Source organism: Eschrichtius robustus, chromosome 2, assembly GCF_028021215.1.
Source record: "Eschrichtius robustus isolate mEscRob2 chromosome 2, mEscRob2.pri, whole genome shotgun sequence".
NCBI lineage: Eukaryota > Metazoa > Chordata > Mammalia > Artiodactyla > Eschrichtiidae > Eschrichtius > Eschrichtius robustus.
This window is the reverse complement of record NC_090825.1, coordinates 48,959,149-48,982,127: the sequence shown is the minus strand read 5'-3', so window position 1 is coordinate 48,982,127 and position 22,979 is coordinate 48,959,149. Positions and strand designations below refer to the sequence as shown.

Below are 22,979 nucleotides of genomic sequence, written 5' to 3'. Positions count from 1 at the left end.
GCTTTAAGTACCCAGCAAAGTGATTCAGTTATTAGATAGATAGATACATAGATACTTTTTCAGATTCTTTTCCATTATAGGAGTTTCTTGAACAATGTAAGTTTCCATGTTTCATTACCACTTGGTAATAAGTGAATGGATTTTTACTCAATTTAGAGGGTTTGTTGGTAATGTGTGATTTCAAAAACAGGCTATATAAGAGAGATTCACTTCATGGAGGCCCTAAGAAGATACTTTAAAGAGATAGGCAGTATGTTTTTCTGACTAGTTGAAATATAATAATGCAAGCCGCAAAAGCAAGCCATGTATGTAATTTTTACCTTTTCAAGTAGCCACATTAAGAAATAGAAACATGTGAAATTAGCTTTATTATATTATATTTAACTCAATATTTCCAAAATGTTATCCTTTCAACATGCAATCAATATTTTGAAAATACTGATTAACAATGAGATATTTTACATTTTTTATACTAAATCTTCAAACTCCTGTGTATATTTTATACTTAAGGCACATCTTATTTCAAACTAACCACATTTCAAGTACTCAATAGCCACATGTGGCCAGTGGCTACCATATTCGCACAACCCCACTGAAAGTGTGGCCCAAGGACTGGCAACACCAGCATCACCTCACAGAAATGCAAATTCCCAACCCTCTCTCCAAACCTAGCAAATGAAAACAGGGGCTGAAGGCAGGAGGCAGTGGGGCAAAAAGCTGTGCTTTAATAAGTTCTCTAGGTAAACCTTAATAATTGCCAGAGTTTGAGAAGCACAACTTTAGAACATCTAAAACTAAGGTACATCTGAAAGTCCAGCTCTACTGCTAATGCAGTGGATGACAAGATGTACAGTAGTTTCAATTATACATTCTTACTAAAAAAGGTAGACCCAAGACTTCCCTGGTAGCACAGTGGTTAAGAATCCACCTGCCAATGCAGGGGACATGGGTTCGATCCCTGGTCCGGGAAGATCCCAACATGCCTCGGAGCAACTAAGCCCGTGCACCACAACTACTGAGCCCACGAGCCACACCTACTGAAGCCTGCACACCTAGAGCCCATGTTCCGCAACAAGAGAAGCCACTGCAATGAGAAGCCCACGCACCGCGATGAAGAGTAGCCCCCAGTCGCCACAACTAGAGAAAGCCCGAGCACAGCAACAAAGACCCAACGCAGCCAAAATTAAATATTAATTAATTAATTAATTTAAAAAAAAGAAAAAGCTAGGGCTTCCCTGGTGGCGCAGTGGTTAAGAATCCGCCTGCCAATGCATGGGACTTGGGTTCAAGCCCTGGTCCGGGAAGATCCCACATGCTGCGGAGCAACTAAGCCTGTGCGCCCCAACTACTGAGACTGCGCTCTAGAGCCCATGAGCCACAACTACTGAGCCCATGTGCCACAACTACAGAAGCCCGCACGCCTAGAGCCTGTGCTCCGCAACAAGAGAAGCCACTGCAATGATAAGCCCGCGCACCACAACGAAGAGTGGCCCCCGCTCACCGCAACTAGAGAAAGCCTGTGCACAGCAACAAAGAACCAACGCAGCCAAAAATAAATAAATTAAATAAATTTATTTTTTAAACGTATATATATATATATATTTAAAAAAAAGGTTGACCCAGCACTGATTTGCAGTTCTCACAAGGGAACTGTCTAAGGTATAAAGAGCAGGAATTCACTGATTCTCTCCCAAGCAATATAACAGCAACCAGCTTTGAAAAAAAAAAAAAAAATTAAAAAAAAAAGCCAATATCTGAGCATATATTACATGCCAACCATTGTACTAAGTGCTTTATTCATTTATTTATTCCTAATATTTATTCTATGTGGTAGATACTCTTATCCCGAATTTTTAGGTAGAAAACTAAAGGATCAGAGACCTTACCTTGCCAAGATCACAATCTACTAAGTAGCAGTCCCTGGACTTGAATACCAAAGCCACTATTCTTTTTTTTTTTTTTCTTTTTTTTAAATGCTGGCCTTAGACAAGAGGCCAGGATGGGGACTCAATTGTTTGTTTGTTTACTTGGCTGCGCCAGGTCTTAGTTGCAGCACGTGGGATCTTCACTGCGGCACGCGGGATCTTTTAGTTGCAGCGTGCAGGCTCTTAATTGCGGCATGCGGGATCTAGTTCCCTGACCAGGGATCAAACCCAGGCCCCCTGCACTGGGAGCGTACAGTCTTAACTGCTGGACCACCAGGGAAATCCCCAAAGCCACTATTCTTAATCAATATCTAATACTGCCTTCCTTGAGTAACAGAACAGACATTTAAGGCATCTCTGTAGTCCCAGGGCCCAACAAGATATATGACATATGCCTAATAAATATTTGCTGAATTAACAAAAGTGATCAATTTCGAACAATAAAGGACTTCACACTGAACCACACAGGAGCTAATTAACTGATTTATTCAATAAAACTGCTGAAAGCCTGCTGCATACCAGGCACTGTTCTAGGTGCTGAGAACATAGCAGTGAACAAAATGGTGTCCGACTGCATGCCGTTTACATTCTAGTGGAAGAAAACAGATCTGTTTTTAAAAAAAAGAAAGAAAAGAGGTAGTGATATGAAGAAAATAATGTTAAAAATTGACTCTAACTGAATGTGTTACTTCAGATTGGGTGTTCAGAGGTTTCTCTAGTGACATTTACAAGAGACATGAGAGTGACAAGAGAGACCCACAAGCAAAGATCTGAAAGCAGAGTTCTGGATTGGGAAAACAACTGAAAACAAGGCCTTAATATTATAAACAAACTTAAGAAAGCCAGTATAATTGGCACTTAATGAGAAAAGGGGAAAGTAGTACAAGATGAGGTTGGAGATGTAGGAAGGAACAGATCATGTGACGGACGACCTTGTAGGGGAAAATAAAGTGTCTGGACTGTGATACATGCACAAAAAAAGCCACTGGAAGATAGGAAGAACATACGAATATAATAATAGAGAAAGGCTATACCAGAACTCATCCCTATCCCAAACTCAACCTGCAAAAAGAAAGAAAAAAGCCATGTCTCTGTTTTGGGCTACTACGTGAAAAATAAAATCACTGACTACTGCCAACCCCCAGAGCAATTTTTACCTAGAACAAAGATTGTGCAGAGCACTCACATACACACACACCTTCACACTTCTCTGGACCTTCGCAACAAAGCAATCCTTAAGTCTATGTACTCTTATCTCTGGGACTTCCCTGGTGGTCCACTGGGTAAGACTCCATGCTCCCAATGCAGGGGGCCCAAGTTCGATCCCTGGTCGGGGAACTAGATCCCACATGTATGCCGCAACTAAGAAGCCCACATGCTGCAACTAAACATGCCACAAGGAAGATCCTGCATGCCACAACTAAGACCCAGCACAGCCTAAATAAATAAATATTTTTAAAAATTTTAAGTCTATGTACTCTTAACTTTATATCCCACTTACTCTCGCCATTCACCTGTTCTAATGGAAATGCTAGAGTTCCCCATCCCTACCTCCCTCCAGCACCCTGCTCCATCCAGGTCTTCCCCAGCAGTATATGCCCTGTCCTCTCCTCCTCTTGCTTTGATCCTTGCTCCCAAAAAGCTCATCCAGTCTGGGAAGGAAAGCTCAGCTTATATATTTTTGGAGAACCAATTCTATGCCAAGCACTGCAGTAGTTGTTGAGATAAGAATTAGAAAGGGTCATTTTCTCTCCCCAAAATATGGGGAATAATGAGGTGGGAGGCAGAGAATTATTCTTATTAAAACAAACTACAGGACCTCCCTGGCGGTCCAGTGGTTAAGACTCCGAGCTCCCAATGCAGGGGGCACAGGTTCGATGCCTGGTCGGGGAACTAAGATCCTGCATGCCGCACGGCATGGCCAAATAAATAAATAAATAAATACCGATGCTGCTAAGTATTTTTAAAAAAAAAACTATGAAAAATAAGTTTCTAGAATATCAGTTGGAATCAGAGTATATTTCCCCCACAGAAACAATATTATGAGTGGTTTATCTAATGGGTAAAAAGGCTTTTTGGTCTGAGAAACAAATCATCATTCATAACTTATATTGGAAATATTTCCAAGTACTAATCAACTTCCTGAAGGGAAGCTTCAGGCAGCAATCAGTTCCTAAATTGCAGATTAAGTGCATCATCAAAAATAACAATCCAAACCCATAATGGATTATTAAACATATCACATTACTAAAGCCTATTAAATTTTTTAAAGATCCCATAATAAACCTATAAAAAGCAAATCTGGCACGTGTACTAATATCACTGTTTTATAGAGGAAGAACTTAACAGCTATCAAGAGAATTGTCCAGGATCATTGTAGAAAACTAGTACATGGCAGAGTGAGCCCTAATAACAAGGTGTTTAGAATCCCAGCTCTTCCTACTAAAACATGAAATGGTCTCACCACACCACCTTACTCCCTAATACTTAGAAACACACCATGCTCTCCCATAATAGGTTCCTGGAGAAAAAGATTCCTGAATCCATCAGAAATCTGAAAGGACTACATTTTCTATGTATTAAATATTCATACAGTACTCAATTGTGGAGTTTTCTTGAGAGGACAACAATGGCAACAAAGAACAGGGGGAGAAATGTACTGAGTCATTCAAATGTAACAGTGTGGAAATAAACTTCATTTGGGATAAAAGATAGATGATTACTGACTAGCAGTAGTCAGTTTGGAGGGTAGTACACCTGGAAACTAACCTTCAATATCTTTCTCTTGGAATTAGCATGCAGAAATATAACAGGGCTGCTACTGTTATTTGCACATAGTAGTGAAGCAGACATACAACTAGTCTCCAAAAAAGCCAGAGACCTGAGACTGACAGAGAAAGAGAGGGAAGAAGAAAAGGAGAAGGGGGTAAGGAATGAGAAAAGAAGGGACAGGGTAGAAGGTAGGAGGAGAGGGAGAGACAGACACAGACTAACTGGTGGGAATGGCCAGAGGTATTTCTCAAAGAACTTGACAGGATCTTCATGGCGATCATCACCATGTAGGCCTGAAGGCCATGGAAGGTAGTCTCTCACAGTGGAAGTGCTGTTACATCTCCTCTGTTGAGGTCTATGTGTAGTGAGAGAAATCCCATACCTATGTTAAAACAATGTATCCTTTCCCTTTCTGTGCTCCTATAAATTATCAAGAGACAACCAAGCAAACAGCAAGATTAAATTTGCCTAGGTCTTCTAATTAATAGTGTATACACTGAGATTGCTTTGATTTTCATTAATTTGTATAGTTTCAAAATCATAAGCAAAAGGAAACACTGCTTGTGAGCATTATTAGCTCTCAACTATACTACAGAAGAGCATTATTCAAAATCTAAATGCATACTCTTTTTTTCCTCTAAGAACAATAATACGAAAGAAGAAGGTGAAAATTAAAAGGGCAGGCATTTCACCCTTCTCACTATTTCACAAGTCAGTCAGTTCAATTTATTAATTACTGAACTTTATTGTAGTCTTTGATTCTATTAAAGTCTAAATAATCTAGGAATATATGACCAAGAGCCTAAAAATACTCATACCTTGTAACTGGACTTTCTAGGCTTGATTCTATAAGATACTTTGCCAACTGTGGAAAAATCCAAAGTCCAAAGATAATACGGATGCGCCTGTAGTTGGAAACTTACCAATTTTCATTAAAAGAAACAAATAGGGAAAACTCAGTAACCCTGCCTGCCACCAATAAACAGACTTCTCAGGCCTGCATCGACTTTAACTTCAGTCATGACAATTTTCTTTAGACTACTACATTATCTGTGTTTGTCCTTAGTTTTAGGACATTCCACACAAACAATAACCACACCCCACTTTTAAAAGTTAAAGCAGTAAGTAAACTGAAGAAAAGAAGGTGTAAGATTACAAGAAAAATTGAAGAAAAAAGAATTTCAAAATCAAAATAGTCCCCTCAGTGAAATAATTTATTCAGGCATAGATCAATATGGATGTTAAAACCATTAAGTGAAAGAAGAGGTGTTGGGGAACAGAATATTCCCAGTGTATCGCCCCACAGATTACTTGCTAAATGCAATGAAGAAATAAACAAACCTTTAAAATGAAGGGATCTGTCAGTCTCTGGCTCAACCAAGAAAGCAACTTCAGTATCACCAACAGCTGCACAACTTGAGCTAAAGTGCCTCCTGATGTGATGATGCAAAAAGAAGTACACAACCTCATCTCTGAACTACCAAAACTGATCAGCCACAATCTAATCAAGACTCTAGATCCAATTTCGAGTTTAAAAGAAAGGAGAGAGAATACTTCTGGGATGGTGGCATGAAGAGCTCCACAGATCCTCTCCTCAGTTAAACAACTGTAACTGATAAAAGTTATAAAAAGCAACCATTTACAGTCTCTGGAAAGCATATTTAAGGACATACAGCAAATGGAGAAACATTTATGCAAGAAATACTACTAAATCTTGGTAAAAATAGCAACAATCTGTGGCATTTGAGCCACAAGCTTACTCCTGCCCCAGTGTGACAGAAGCTATACTCCAGGCAGAATGAACCAAGAACATGGGGCTCCCTTTCACTCCGGCTCTTAATCTAGGGCTACAGTTTCTCCCCAAGAAAAGCAGACAGCTAGCATTTCTCAGCTAACTCAGCTACATACTGAAGCTCTATTCCAGACAAGCACAGCCAAAAGGTCTGGGGTACTCTTCTTCCACCCAGGCACCAGTCATGGGGCAGAAGCTCTAGGCATATCAGACCAAGAACAGTGGACCTCAATCATGCCCACCCCAGCTTGCTCAGCCAGGAACAATAACAGTTGGAGATTTCAATACTCCACTTTCAAAAATGCAGAGAACATCTAGAAAGAAGATCAATGAGGAAATATGTCTTGGGAATTCACTTGCAGTCCAGTGGTTAGGACTCCACACTTTCACTGCTGAGGGCCCCGGTTCAATCCCTGGTCAGGGAACTAAGATCCCACAAGACACACGGCATGGCCAAAAAAAAAGAAAAAAGGAAATATGTCTTGAACAACATTATACACAAACTTGACTTAACAGACGTTCCACTCAACAGTAGAATGAAAGCAACCATTCATCTCAAGTGCACATGAAACATTCTCCAGGACAGACCATATGCTAGGCCACAAAACAAGTCCTGACAAATTTAAAAGGGTTGAAATCATACAAATATGTCCTCAGATTGCAATCAGTAACAGAAATGTGGGAAATTCACTCACACTTCCAGATTTCAAAGCTTACTACAAAGTTACAGTAATCAAGACAGTGTTGGTACTGGCAAAAGGACAGATATACACATCAATAAAACAGATTTTGAAGTCCAGAAACAGACCCTTACATCTAAAGTCAAGTGATTTTCGACAACGGTACCAAGACAATTCAATGGAGAAAGAACAGTCTTTTCAACAAATAGTGCTGGAACCACTGGATATCCACATGCAAAAGAACAGCTGGACCTCTTCCTTACACCATAGACAGAAATTAATTCCAAATGGATCATAAAGCTAAGCATAAAGAGGTAACTCTATAAAACTCTTAGAAGAAGATCTAGGAGTATACCTTCATGACCTTGGGCTAGGTAAAGCATTCTCAAATATGATAACAAAGCACATGCAACTAAAGTAAGATCAGTTAAATTCATCAAAATTTAAAACTTTACCAAACAATACCATCGAGAAAATAAAGACAATTCACAGGATAGGAGAAAATATTTGCAAATCATATACCTGATAAGGGGTTTATAAGCAAAATATACAAAGAATGTTTACAATCCAACAATAAAAAGATAAACAATCGATTAAAAGGCAAAAGATGAGGAGAGGTTTCTCAACCTGATAAAGACAATCTACAGAAAACCTACACATAACACCATACTTAATGGTGAGAAACTCAAAGCCTTCCCACTAAGACCAGGTACAAAGCAAGGATGTCCCCTCTCAACACTCCTTTTCCACATGGAACTAGAAGTCCTTGGTCATGCAATAAGGTAAGAAAAGAAAATAAACGGTATACATATCAGGAAGGAAGACATAACTCTGTCTCTGTTCAGAAGTGACATGATCATCTATGTAGAAATGTGAAAGAATCAACCAAAAACTTCCTGGAACTAATAGGTGATTTATAGCAAAGTTGTGGGATACAAGGTTAATAGACAAAAGTCAAATGCTTTCCTATATACCATCAATGAACAAGTGGAAATGAAAATTAAAAACACAGTATCATTTACATTACCACCCCTAAAAATGAAATACTTATGTATAAATCTAACAAAATATGTACAAGATCTATATGAGGAAAACCACAAAATACCAATGAACAAAATAAAGGAACTAAATAAATATTGAATAGATATTCCATGCTCATAGATAGAAAGACTCAACATTGTCAAGATGTCACTTCTTCTCAACCTGATCTGTGGATTCAATGCAATTCCAATCAAAATCCCAACAAGTTATCTTACAGATATGAACAATCTGATTCTAATGTTTACATGTAGAAACAAAAGACATGGATTAGCCAATACAATATTGAAGAACAAACTGGGAGGGCCGACACTACCCACTTCAAGACTTACTATAAAGCTACATGAATCAGGAGAGTGATACTGGTGAAAGGGTAGACAAATAGATCAATGGAACAGATTTGAAAGCCCAAAAATAGACGCCCATAAATATAGCCAACTGATCTTTGACAAAGGAGCAAAGGCAGTACAATAGAGGAAAGATAGGCTCTTCAACAAATGGTGCAGGAACAAATGAACATCCATGCAAAACAAAATGAATCTAAACACAGACTTTACACCCTTCACAAAAATTAACTCAAAATGGATCATAAACCAAAATTTAAAACATAAAACTAAAAGACTCTTAGAAAATAACATAGGAGAAAACCTAAATGACCTTGGGTATAGTGATTTCTTTTTAGATTCAACACCAAAGACACAATCCATGAAAGAAATAATTGATAAGCTGGACTTCACTAAAATTTAAAACTTCTGCTCTGCAAAAGACAATGTCAAGAGAATGAGAAGACAAGCCACAGACTGAGAGAAAATATGTACAAAAGACACATCTGATAATGAACTGTTATCCAAAATATAAAAAGAACTCTTAAAACTCAACAAGAAAACAACCCGATTAAAATATCGGTCAGAGACCTTAACAGACACCTTACCAAAGAAGATATACAGATGTCAAAATAAGCATATGAGAGGATGCTCCCCATTATATGCCATCAGGGAAATACAAATTAAAATGACAATGAGATACCACCACACACTTTTTTAAATTTATTTATTTATTTATTTATGGCTGAGTTGGGTCTTTGTTGCTGGGCGCAGGCTTTCTCTAGTTACGGCGAGTGGGGGCTACTCTTTGTTGCAGTGCTAGGGCTTCTCGTTGCGGTGGCTTCTCTTGTTGCGGAGCACAGGCTCTAGGCATGTGGGCTTCAGTAGCTGTGGCTCGCAGGCCCTAGAGCGCAGGCTCAGTAGCTGTGGTGCACGGGCTTAGTTGCTCCGCGGCATGTGGCATCTTCCTGGATCAGGGCTCGAACCCGTGTCCCCTTCATTAGCGGTGGATTCTTAACCACTGTGCCACCAGGGAAGCCCCACACACCTTTTAGAATGGCCAAATGCTAGCAAGAATGTGCAGCAACAGGAACTCTCAGACATTGCTGGTGGAAGTACAAAATGGTATAGCCACTTTTGGAAGACTGTTTGGTGGTTTCTTACAAAACTAAACACACTCTTACTATAAAATCCAGCCATCACATTCGATGGTATTTATTCAAAGGAGCTGAAAACTTTATGTCCAGACAAAAACCTGCACATACATATTTATAGCAGCTTTATTCATAACTGCCAAAACTTGGAAGTAACCAAGATGTCCTCCAGTAGGCGAATGGATAAACAAACTGTGGTATATCCAGACAATAGACTATTATTCAATGCTACAAAGAAATGATCTATCAAGCCATAAAAAGGGATTGGGGAACAATGTGGAATGACTTCAGTTTGAGGTGATGAAATGTTCTAAAATCGATTGTAGTGATGATCACACAACTCTGTGAATATACTAAAACTCACTGAATTGTACGTTTGCAGTGGGTGAATTGTATGGTCTGTGAATTATATCTTAATAAAGCTGTTATTTTCTTTTAAGTGCTCTATGTAAATGCCAAAGTTAGCAAGAGACCAGGAAAAGCTGAAGAAATGAAAAATGTGGCTAGAGTAACAACAACAAGTGATGTTAATTCAGAGCAAGGAAGAGCACTTGTTTAAGAAACTAAAGCAAGATGAAAGGACGTAAGACTTCTGACATAAGCCAGAAGGTTCCAAAGATGCTAGTCCTATTCAAATTCACACTGTACCATTTGGATTCATTTCAGTTTCTCAACAGAGACTGTTTGGCAGGAAAATTCTTCTCTGTGCATGCATTATAGGTTGTTTAGCATCCCTGCATAGTGTATGTAAATAACACTTCCTAGGGATTGTTTTGACTCAAGATGTTTCCATATATCTCCAAATACCTTCAAGTTAAAGAACCACCAGGGCTATGGAAGCATTCCCTATGAGACATCATGCAGACTGTCAAAGACTGATATATTCTGGAATAAAAGATAATAAAAGATACACACTAAAACATACAGAACAAGGAGGAGAGGAGATATTCCCTTGCTTTCTCTTCTCTACTCTTAAAATATTCTACCTACTCAAGAGTTTCAAAGGAGCTACAAACTCCTGCTTGCTGGTAGAAACTCAAGGTTAACTCCTAAACCAATCAGGATTTTAAAAATACTCTTAGTCTATTTTGTAACTAGAGGAAAATCTATAATGTCAAATAAAAAATACCACATAAAATATACGTAATAAAGCTATACAAATATAAAAATGCCTAAGAATAAAAGACAAGCAGGAAACATAAGATTATAAGGTGTTGTGCTAAGGTAGTCCTAGGAGTTATGGGGACTCTAATAGTCTACACATTTTACCTTTATGACGAAAAAACATTTTTTTTAAAAGGCCAAGAATTTTCACTTTACACCTACTCTAAATTTCCATGGGAATATTTGCTTGATTTCTCTTCTGTAATCCTAAAACTTATTCAAACTCCTCAAGAGTTTCAAATCATCATGTACTTCTCTTGTCAAGCACATACCAAGAAATCATGGCAATATATTATATATACACATTTAAGTAGATAATGTAGTCAATAACTGCACTCTCATCATAAACATTCAGGACTTGGTTTTCAGTAGCAAGAGTTGATAAGCAACAGTTCTGCCATATTACCTGTATTTGTGATGGCAATGTTTACCAAAAGACATCTTGCTCATGCAGGGGACTCTGAGTCTTATATTCCAACAGCAGTTTTACCTACAAATACTCATCTCTAAAAATTCTTACTATGTGACGTTCATAAAAACAAAAGTTTAAAACATTTAACAGTCTGAGAAAAATGAAACTAAGAAAAAAAATTCTGATTTATTATTTACTTTCCTTTAAGCTTCACATACATATATACCGTACACTTCCATCATATAAAAGGAAAATAAATTTGTATTTGTTAGCAATATCGTGTTTATCTTTAATTTCACTTCGAAGTATTTTCCATGAACGTTTCCACATCAAGTTGTTCCTTTACAAGATAACATCCTACTAGATCTACTATTTCTAAAGATGTAGAAATAAACTGATTAATCTGCAGTGCCACCTGATGGTAAGAAGTAAGTAGCACATCCCAAAGAGTATGTTCTAAGCATCCTCTTTCCATCAACAACAGGGGAAGAGAAGGACACTGGAATTCTCAGTGACCACTTGGTCAGGACAACCATCTGCAAAGTGGCAGGACAACCTTACAGCAAGTGTTTTCAGGGTTCAGGAAGTTAGGGCAAAGAATGCTGAGAAAAGCACTCCTGAGGGAAAGAAATGAATGGGAGCCTAAAGAATAATGTAAGTACAAGATGGTATTGAAAACATGAAAATGAAAACTTCACACTGAGGCAAAACATGACAACAACCTTACAGCACTTTCTCTACTTCTGTACTTAAATACTGCATCATTAAAAATACTCTCTTCTCGGGAATTCCCTGGCAGTCCAGTGGTTAGAACTCTGTGCTTTCACTGCCAAGGGCCCAGGTTCAATTCCTGGTCGGGGAACTAAGATCCCACAAGCTGTGCAGTGCAGCCAAAAAAAAACAAAACAAAACAAAACAAAAGGAAGATTAAAAATACTCTCTTCGGGACTTCCCTGGTGGTGCAGTGGTTAAGAATCTGCCTGTCAATGCAGGGGACACAGGTTCGAGCTCTGGTCCAGGAAGATCCCACATGCCGCGAAGCAACTAAGCCCGTGCACCACAACTACTGAGTCTGTGCTCTAGGGCCCGCAAGCCACAACTACTGAGCCCGCGTGCCACAACTACTGAATCCCGCAAGCCTAGAGCCCGTGCTCCGCAACAAGAGAAGCCACTGCAATGAGAAGCCCGTGCACCACAACGAAGAGTAGCCACCACTCGCCACAACTAGAGAAAGGCCGTGCGCAGCAACGAAGACCCAATGCAGCCAAAAATAAATAAATAAATTCATTTAAAAAAAAAAAAACTCTCTTCTCTAGCAAAAGAAAATGTGAGATGAAGACATAAATGTGTTTGAGCTTTACACAAAATAAATATGACAGAACTTAAGAAAATTTAATATTCATAAGCAATACTGTAGCATAAAGGAGACTGAGAAATTGTAGAACAGGAACAGGCAGAGTGATATGAGGAGCAGGATGAAATCACCTAAGGAGAAAAACATGCAGTAGTCCACATTTGACAGAAGGACAAATATTCGGAAAGAAGAAGAAAAGCCAGATACAAGCCATTGAGACAGTGGCATAAGAACTTGAAAGCTCCAAATTTCCTCCTGGAAGAACAGGTACTGGGCAAATAAAAACCTGAATGGCGAGTAGCCCTTTTGGTGAAATGTATAAGCAATATAGTATTTACCAGGAATCACTGGAACATATCCTACAGAGAGATGTGAGGAAGATGTCATTTTTTCAAAGATAGTTAAATTCCTGCAAGTCAAATCATGATCTATAGCCCAAGTCTACGAAAAGAATAATAAGAGGCAGAAAACATTCTTGAGGAATTATGGATATGAAATATTACAAAACTGTTCAACTGCCTGGAGTCAAAAGCAAACTAGAGAAAGACAATGTGTCAAAGACAGGAAAGAAATGAATTTCTGTGAAGACCAGGGGAAGAGTTCAAACTTTGAGAAACAGAAATCTTAAAGCAGTTTGCCAAAAAAAAAGTTAAACCTGAAAATGACCAAGCTTCTAGACAGCACGACCAATGTAGTTAGAGCGGAAGTAGGTGGAGGTAAGATGAAATAAAATTGACCATGAGCTGCTAGCTGTTAAACCTGGGTGGTGAGTAGATAAGGGTTCATGATACAATTCCGTCTATTTTTGTGTATGTTTTTTAAAGTGGCAGCTAATGGACCATGATACAGAGAATACTAAAGCTGCTGACATCAGCCGCTCTGGAAATCTTTAAATGCACTAGATAGTAAAGTGCTCCTTCCTCCACACCACTCTTCTACATAGAACATACTTCTGTTACTACATCTATTTCCTTTTGAGTCCCATCAACAAAATCACGAGCTGCTTAAAGGCAAACATTGTGTCTTATTCATCTATATGTGCAAGCACCTAATACAGTGTCAGGGCTATAGCAAATGCTCAGTAAATGTTTGATGAACAACAAAGCAATAATGTGATTGTAATTTCTAAAAGCGGAAGGCAGGCTTTTAGAAATGATGAAAAAGAGGTCAAAGAAACAACAATATTTCTGGAAGTACAGAAATTATATCACAGTAAAGAGAGAAATATCTATAAAAGATACTACGAAAGTAAACAGTACGCTGAAGAGCTAAAAAAAAAATGAAGGAAGGAATAAATGAATGAACAATTCGCTCAGTATCTTCGCCTACTGAAATGAGGCACATTGAGCCAATAAAATTTAACAATGCTTTTCACTGGGAATATCTAACATCCTCTGTTCTAATCCTGTTCTCTCAATCAGGTTTCTGATACTTCTTGGCCTGTCATTAGACTTTTCCACATTCACTCATTCATTCAAATATTTACTGAACACCTACAATGCCAGACATTATTCTAGGCACTTAAGATACATCAATGAACTAAAAAGACAAAAAATCCCTGCTCTCATGGAGAGTATATTCTAGTGGATGGAGACAGAGAAGTAAATTATACAGTATGTAAGAAGACAGTATACAGTGCCAGAACACAGCTGTGAAAGAAGTCCTGTCCAATAAACCCAAGTATTCATGTCGTACTGGGAGTTTTTAGTAAAATGGCCTTGATAAACTTCCATAAGTCTCTTGCCAGTTTGGTATACATGAGAGTCCCCCATGACTGAACACCTCCTCATAGTTAAGGAGCTAATCCTAAACAATAGTGACACCCACCAAGGTAGTGCCAGCAGTGAGGCCCCAACTAGTGTCACCACCACCTTCTTTGACATCTCTTTAGGTGAAAGAAAAAAATATACAACTGTATAAAAACTATTAAAGAACAGCAATTATGCTCATTGGTTTTAAAGTTCCTTCTCTGACGTCAAAGAAATAGGAAGGAAAAGTTGTAAGCTTGATTTTGGGAAGATACTGCTCTTTGAATGGCAGTAATAGCACAGCCTAAATTTAATAGACCATAACTGACCAAATTTTAGTCAAAACTTTTTGCTAACTGTTAAGGGATCATCAGTCCTCTCCAAATATACATATCTTCGATTGGTAGTTTCCAATTACTGATCCAGGATATCATACAACTCGTCTTAGAAGAATCTCATTCTTGTTGTGAGAGTTCAGCCTAAGGACTCACTTGAATTTATAAAAACTCACTCATTAAAACATGTTATAGGCTGTATGCCCAGTAACACCCTCAAAATTAGAAACTGTTCTACATTTTATCATTAAAATTATGTTCTGAGTCATTAAAATAATTTTCTAGCACCTTAGAGCCATCCATATCAGTTCTCTAAACAGTAAGTATATCTAAGCATTTTGTTTTACTGACCAAGAAACTGTGTCCTAAAAAAGTTTAAAGAGAAAAATTGAGACTCCTGTACAGTCACAGGCAAATTGGTGACATTTCTGGAAACCTAGAATTCAAGTCTCCTATCCCAACCCAACACTCTCTATTGACTACCACATTTTTCCTTTTGATCACAGTGTTGTCAAATACCAATGAAACTAACTGTTTTTAAAAAATCTTTAGACCTGAGAACCAAAATACAATATCAAGACTAGAGCTTATCTTCCTGATAAATTTTGTTACAGCAAAACTGAAAACCAAAATTTAAAAAATCTTTAGACCTGACAACCAAAATACAGTATCAAAAGACTAGAGCTTATATTCCTGATAAATTTTACTATAGCAAAATTGAAAACCAAAATTAAAAGTCAATGAAAATACCATACACAAAGTTAACAAGCTTTATCAGGAATTTTTTTTTTAAAGAGGTATTACTTTATAATCATCAGATTGGCAAGAATTACAAATTCTGAAAATATTCAGTGCTGGCAAGAATGTATGTAAATAGAAACCTTTATGCACTGCTGCTAGGAGTATACATTAGTAAAACCACTTTGGAGAGCAATCCTGTCATCATGAATGAAATGTGTTCGTATGTGTAGGTACATCCTATGATCAGGTAATATCCTATGACCCAGCAGTTCCACACTTGGTACTATAACTAAAGAAACTCCTGCATAGGCATACAAGGAAGAGACAAGGATAAGGGTGCTTTGTCTTGGAGTTGTCTACAATAAGAGAGAGCTAGAGACAATATGCTGTCCATAGTTAGTGGAACAGATACATAAAATATATCTTATGCTCCCCTTGCAGAATGTGTTCCCTCTGGCTGCAAATCTCTTGCCTCTAGATATCTGCATGTCTGGCTCTTTAGCTTCAATCCAGTTTCTGCTCAAATTGTCAATTAATCAAATAAGTCTTCCCTGACTGCCCAACCTAAAATAGCTTACCTTTCAATCCAGAATCTCTCTAGTCCGGATATCCTTCCTTCTATTTTCTAATCTTCCATTTTTCTGCATAACATTTTTAACTGTCTGACATGTGTTTATTGTTCAGAATCCCAATTAGAATGTAAAATCCAGACACCAGGAAATTTGTTCAAAGGAATATCACCAGAATCTAGAATTAGTACCTGGCACATGAAAAAATATTTGTTAAATAAATGAATTCAATGACTACATCCCAATCTCCGCTTATAGCTGTGTAAAGTCACAAAAATGAACCCAAGTCTCTGACTTTTCAAGCCCACTCACAGTATATAACCTGAGTGGTTATATAACCTCCAGAGTATGTAACATTCCACATTTTTTTCAACTCCCTGGCAATTCAATTTGCATTCACAGTATTCAGCAATGAAGCAGCTTCTCATGGCCAGGCACTACTCTGAGAAATAAATAAGGGAGTCTTTGCATTCAAGTCTAGAGAGGAAAAAAGACAATTACAATATAGTACAAGCGCTATGATAAGCGCTTATGGAAGAAGGTCAGAAGATGACCTAACTCACCCTAGGAAGGCTGGGGAAGACTTCCCAGAGGGGAGGAAGGCAGCATTTGTGCTGAGCAGGTTATCCTGATGAGCACATTATGGGTATTTGTCAAACAGGTGATGGGTACATTCTAGGCAGAAGACACACAACATAAAAGTGTCTCAATTTTAAAAAATATCCAAACACTTCTGAAGAACTGTAAACAATTCAGCATGACAAAACAATGTGAGGCAGGAAATAAGAGAAGGTGAAAGCAAAAACAAGCAAGGCCAAATCATTAACATCCCTATTTCCAAGGCTTGGTAGTTTGGATTTTTATCTGAAAGTCTGCAGAGAAAGATTGCAGAATAACAGCACCATCTGCCTACAGAAAAAGGAAAGGTACAGAGGGATGGCATGCATTCTCAGAAGTATGAAAATTATTTAGAAGGTTTACATAGAAGTCCAGATAATAATGATAATCTGAACCAAGGTAGTAGCCACAGAGAAAAAGTAGATGAAAGAGGTAAAACAAGATTTGGTAAATAGTAATATAGTTAAGTGCGGGAAGGTTAGTACATAAGGGTAATAACAGGGAAGAGTTAAGATTCTGGTGTCTCTGAGTGAGTGATGAGCTGCATGCAAGAATCACAGGAAGAAGAGAAGCAACTTCAGAAAGGGTGAGATACGTAATTTTTTTTTTTTTAAAGTTTGCAGGAAAGTAGTCATCCTGAAACACTTTTTTAAGTACATATTTTTATTTATTTATTTATTTATTTATTTATTTATTTTTGGCTGTGTTGGGTCTTCGCTTCTGTGCGAGGGCTTTCTCTCGTTGTGGCAAGTGGGGGCCACTCTTCATCGCGGTGCGCGGGCCTCTCACTATCGCGGCCTCTCTTGTTGCGGAGCAGAGGCTCCAGACGCGCAGGCTCAGTAGTTGTGGCTCACGGGCTTAGTTGCTCCGCAGCATGTGGGATCTTCCCAGACCAGGGCTCAAACCCGTGTCCCCTGCATTGGCAGGCAGATTCTCAACCACTGCACCACCAGGGAAGCCCGATACGTAATTTTTTTGACATGAGTTTAATTAAGGTATCTTAATACAACCACAATGTGTCAGAGTTGATCTGTGCTAAACAGATCTGGGAGTCATCAAAATAGATATAGAAGTTGATCTCATAAAGGATGAAACCCTTCAAGGAGAGTAGGCAGAGGCAGAAGAGAGGAGAAGATAGTATGCCAGAGTGAAATGAATATTTAAAGTGGCCAGAGAAGAGAGAAAAATATACCAAGGAAAGACTGACCAAGACATGGAAGGAACATAAGGAGACTACAGTGTCACAGAAACAGAAGAGAATTTCAAGGAGGACTAATCAAAATGTCAAATGATTTAAAAGATGCCATTAGATTTCAGAATAAGGAGATCAATAGTGACCATCACCCCATCAAATTCAGTGACTGCAGTCGATTGGCAGACTTCAACACACTGAAAAATAAATAAATAAATAAGAAGAAGGTGGAGAAAATGAACATAGACAACTTCTTCAAGAACCTTAAGGGAAATAATTACAGATAAAATTGAAGAGGAATCTAGAGTGAAAAGAGTGTATCTAAGACAAGTGCATTTAAATCCTGATAAATTAGTACCAGTTGAAAGTAAAAGGAATAACCAAGTGTTATGGACTAAACTGTATTCCCCAAAATTCATATGTTGGAAGCCCTAAACCCTCAATATCCCCAGTACTGAAGATAAGAATTTTGAAGATGTGATTAAGTTCAAATGAGGCCATCAGAGTGGGCTCTCATCCAATATGACTGGTGTTTTAATGAGAAAACGAGACACTAGAGGTTCTAGTGCACAAAGGTACAACCATGTAAAGAGGCAGAAAGAGGGCATCTGTAACTCAAGGAGAGAGGCCTCAGAAGAAACTATTTCTGTCCTAACCTTAATTGTGGACTTCCAGCCTTCAAAACTGTGAGAAAATAAATTTCTCTTGTTTAAGCCACCCAGTCTCTGCTTTTTGTTATGTCAGCCCCAGCAAACTAATACACCAAGGAAACATTGTCCCTGAGGAGAAAAAACTCGGAACACAATTAGAGATGAACAGATAGAGGTAGACAAGTATGCAGGTGAAAGAGGGAAAAAAGCAATGAAGTTCCCACCAATGTACTGCATTTCCTCTGTGAAGCAGAAGGCAACATTATCCAGGAAAGAGTAAGGAAGGAAGGAGGTGGTGGGCTAATAACCACCATGGGAAACAAGAGTAGTTACTAAAGACACAGAGGACTATTAGGCTGCCTTTCCATTAGTCAGTAAATGTTTGTTACTGAATGAACACCCAGTGTCATTCATGAATGCTTTAGTTCAGTTTCAATACGGTGAACTCTAGCAGTAACTAGCAAAAGAAATGCATTGCAATGAATCAGAACCTGGTTTAAAAATCTAGATAACATGTGACCTTGTGCAAGTCACTTACCATTCTAGGCCTTAAGTTTCTTCAACCAGACAAACCAGACTTGATAATCAGCATAAGATCACCTCAGATTCAAAGTAAGAAGTGCTACAATGTTTATGCAGGTTTGTGCATGACCTTGGTCTTCAACTTTTACCAACCAAAGTAGTGTGTCTCAAGCTGTAATGTACATTCATATCATCTGGAGAGCTTGTTAAAATGCAGATTCTGATTCAGTAGATCTGGGGTTAAGCCTGAGATTGTGCATTTCTAACAAACTTTCAGGTGATGCCTACACCATATTTTGAGCTGCAAAGGTGTAGAACACTGATCCAGCTCAAGTTGTACAAAGCTTATAATTATCGGCTTATCTGTAATCAGCCTGATATTTAGAAAACCAAGGAAAAACACTCTAGACTCACACCTGCACAAAATGTCTTGCCATTCCGTGAAACACTCTGAAATTAACTGATAGTCCCCATTTGGTGCAGACAGGAAAAGAAAGGAATCACAGGAAAAGAAAGGAATTGCCATCAATAACACTAAATTAGGAGAAGCCCAAGATTAAATACAAACACACACACGTACACATATATACAACACAAAGGTTAAAACCTTCTAATCAAATACATTTTCTTTCTCAAAATATGAACATTTCTGGAAAAACACATGTATTTATCTCTAGAAAAATCTTCAGTATACTTTAACTGCCACATGTCTACAAAGATTCTTTTGCATTCTGGTTTGATCCTGAATGCAAACACATTCCACAGTGTCACAAAACCTAAAGTTGTTTTGTTTTTTTTTAAAACCTAAAGATTTTTATGTTAATTCCCAAATAATCTTCACCTATTTGTTTAGAACCTCCAATTGTATTATCACAACTAAATCTGTTTGTGTTGAGAATTCTTTTCTGCTTTAGGAAGTGTAACTAGGGCAGAGACAGCCCAGCTGACCTAGGGCTATAATATATCACCACAAATCACTGCTATAATTAAACTGCTTTTTACTATTCCCTGTGCTAGGGGTTACAGGAGGTAAATTTCACAATCCTATCACAACCAACAAGGAGAGATTTTCAATCTAATTTCACAGAAATCTTCTTCAGTGACAAAAGACCTAAGAAAAAATGTCATGAAATGGATGTCTCATATTGTAGAGTCACTCTGCCTTTAACCTGAAACCTCCGTACTGAATAGAGAAGTTTGAAATAACGTGAAAACGAAATAATGAACTCCCTATCCAAGAAAAAATAAAAAATATTTTGGCTGTAAACTACTCTTCCTTATTCCCTTCTGAAGAATAACCAAATCGCAAGGGCACTAGCGCACTACAACCGAGCCCGTTCAAATGGGGTGCGGAGGGGAGATCAACTGCAACCCTGGTACCAGGAGGCAATTTAGCAGTCCTATCTATCTAGCGAAGTCACTCTGAAAAAATAAGACTTCCCTCATTCACCACCATGTCACAAAAGGATTAAAAAAAAAAAAAAAAGACAAATGCAATGGGCCTCAAAATAGTTTTGCTGAATCACAAATACCCTCAAGTTATAAAGCTGCAGAAGTCGCTGGGCTCGAGCACTGTCGGCCATACCTCAGCAAGTAAGTCCTCTATGAACATGTACAACTTCCTTCACTTGTTCGTTAAAGGCAAGCAAGGGTCTAATGGTCAATTAAAGTTTTCACAGTATTACTATTAGTAGCAGTATTGTGGGTGCAATAACAACATACAGTGGTTTTATACTAAAGATGACCACGTTCTCTGAAAAGTGGCACCACCTATCCCCCAAGGGCAAATGAACCACCCTAACCCGCAACACAGCCACAATGAGCACCCTACGTCCCCATTTTGGCACCCAGCCCCTGCCTCCCTGCGCCCTGATTCCTCCGCGACCATGCTTCCCGCTCCCGGGCTGACTGGGGCAGCCTCGAGCTCCCAGGGGTCCTTGGGGTAACGGAGAGCCAAGCCTGCAGGCCGCCCTCCTCTCGCTACTGCTATGCCTGGCCTCCCACTAGCCACACGTTCTTCCCTCACCTCTCGGGTCTCCGCTGCCCAGCCCACTCCTCCCGCTCGCGCGCGCTCTGTAGCTCTCAGGCCGGGGCCTCACCGTTTGGTTCGGTCCGGAATGGCCCGGCTCTCCCGTTTCCACGCTCCAACACGAAGCGGCGTCAGCTCGTCCTGCGCCCCACGCTTCCAGTCCACACGCCGCCGCCTACTGATGCCGAAAGCCGCTTCTAGGAACGCGCCATGTTCAGCGTCGCGGCTCCAAACGACGCAGGCGCTCGAATACTGCGTCACGGACACCCGGAGCGCGTGGACTAGGCAAAGACAGAAGACGATAGGAGAACGGCGAAAGGAGAGGGAGGAGCTTTCCCTTCGAAACTGAAGGCGCCGGGCGTCTAAGGCAGCTCTGTGCGCTTGCGCAGTATAGAGAGCTGGTCCCACCCCCCCCCCCACCGGACGCTGAGCGACCTGTAACCATGGAAACCATAGGTCGGCTCTGCCCCACTCCTGGGAAAATCAACTGTCTCCTGGGTTGATTGAAGCTTAAATCAGAATCATTTTCCCTTTCTTATTCCAGATATCAGTTGCCAAACTGCATTGTTTTACGGATCTGTCTCGGTAAAGAATTATTTAAAATAATCCTACTCTCAGCAGTCAGCACTCCCACGAATGTTTATTTTTTTAAGGTCCTAAACTTGCTCGGCGCTCTAGTCCAGAACGATAGCAAGAGTGGAAAGATTAAAAGGGAGTAAATCCAGTTCTCTCTGCCTCTGCTGCTAACTAGCTTAGTGACCTAAGTTTTACATTTAGAAAAAAATAGTTGTACGGAAATAGTTTAGTGTTCATAAAGATTAATAAAAATAATAGATAACATTCATTAATCATTTAGAATGTGCCAGATACAGTTCTAAGATCTTCAGATGAATCATGTATTTAAATCCTTAAAACAACCCTATGAGGCTGAAGAAGCTGAAGCATTAGAAAGATCAAGTAACCTGCCTAAGTTCACACAGCTAGTAAGTAGTAACTAGCAGTGTTAGGTTTGAACCAGGCAACCATAAGCCTTGCATTACAAGATGCTCATCACACAAGGGCTATTTTTGAAAGTAAAAATATAAAAATTACCTAAATGACCACCAAAAGGAATGATTAAATCATGACACATGCATATATAATATAAATTGGCCATTAAAAATAATGTTGAAAAAGAATCTGAAAAAGAATGGATATGTGTGTATGTATAATTGAATCACTTTGCTGTACACCTGAAACTAACAAAACATTGTAAATCAACTATACTCCAATACAAAATAAAAATCAAATTTAAAAAAATTTTTAAATTATGTTGATATGTTAACATGTTCACAATGCATTAGGGAAAGAGTGGGTTACAAAACAATATGCTCAGTATGGTTCCATTTTTGGAAATAAGTATATGCGAAAATGTTAACAGGGTTTGTCACTAGTTGGATGGTATTATGGGCATGTTTTATTTTTTAATTTATTTTGCTTGATTGTATCTTCTGATTTTACTGAAAGGTAATACTTCTCAAATTTTAAATGTGCATAGAATCACATGGGGGTCTTGTTAAAATACAGATCCTGATTCAGTTGGTCTGAGGTGGGGCCTGAGGGTCTTCATTTCGAATGAGTTTCCAGTTAATGCTGCTCTCCATAGATCACACGTTGTGTAACAAGGCTGTAAGGAATATGCAATAAAGCAGGAAAAAATTACCTAATTTTAATAAAAATGAAAAAATTTGTTTAGAAGGATCTTTTCTGTTTGGAATAATGGGTTCTTCAGATATTGAAGAAAAGCTGTAACTTAGAAAAATGCACATACATAAATTTTGCCTACAACTTCAGGGCACCAAATTAAGATGCACTTGGAGGTCCTAGCTTCAGCTACTATGAATGTAAAATCTAGTAATATAGTATGTACAAAACAAATATGTACAGCTGGATAAATCTCATATGACTGCATTTTGCTGCTA

At 38.7% G+C, this 22,979-nt stretch overlaps 1 protein-coding gene across 5 annotated transcripts in view; it reads right to left on the bottom strand.

Moving 5' to 3' along the window:
- Positions 1 to 21,258, bottom strand: part of IPO11 (importin 11) — a 199,144-nt gene extending 177,886 nt beyond the window's left edge. The window contains exons 1-2 of one of the 5 annotated variants that reach the window (XM_068535393.1): positions 21,089 to 21,258; positions 16,571 to 16,682 (exon numbers count right to left, since the gene is read on the bottom strand). The gene's annotated coding sequence lies outside the window, so the exon portion shown is untranslated. Of the gene's footprint in view, positions 1 to 16,016; positions 16,036 to 16,570; positions 16,683 to 21,015; positions 21,035 to 21,088 lie in introns of those variants that run through there. The other 4 variants (XM_068535392.1, XM_068535396.1, XM_068535395.1 and 1 more) reach the window with 4 other exon arrangements.
- Between the last annotated feature and the right edge of the window lie 1,721 nt (positions 21,259 to 22,979).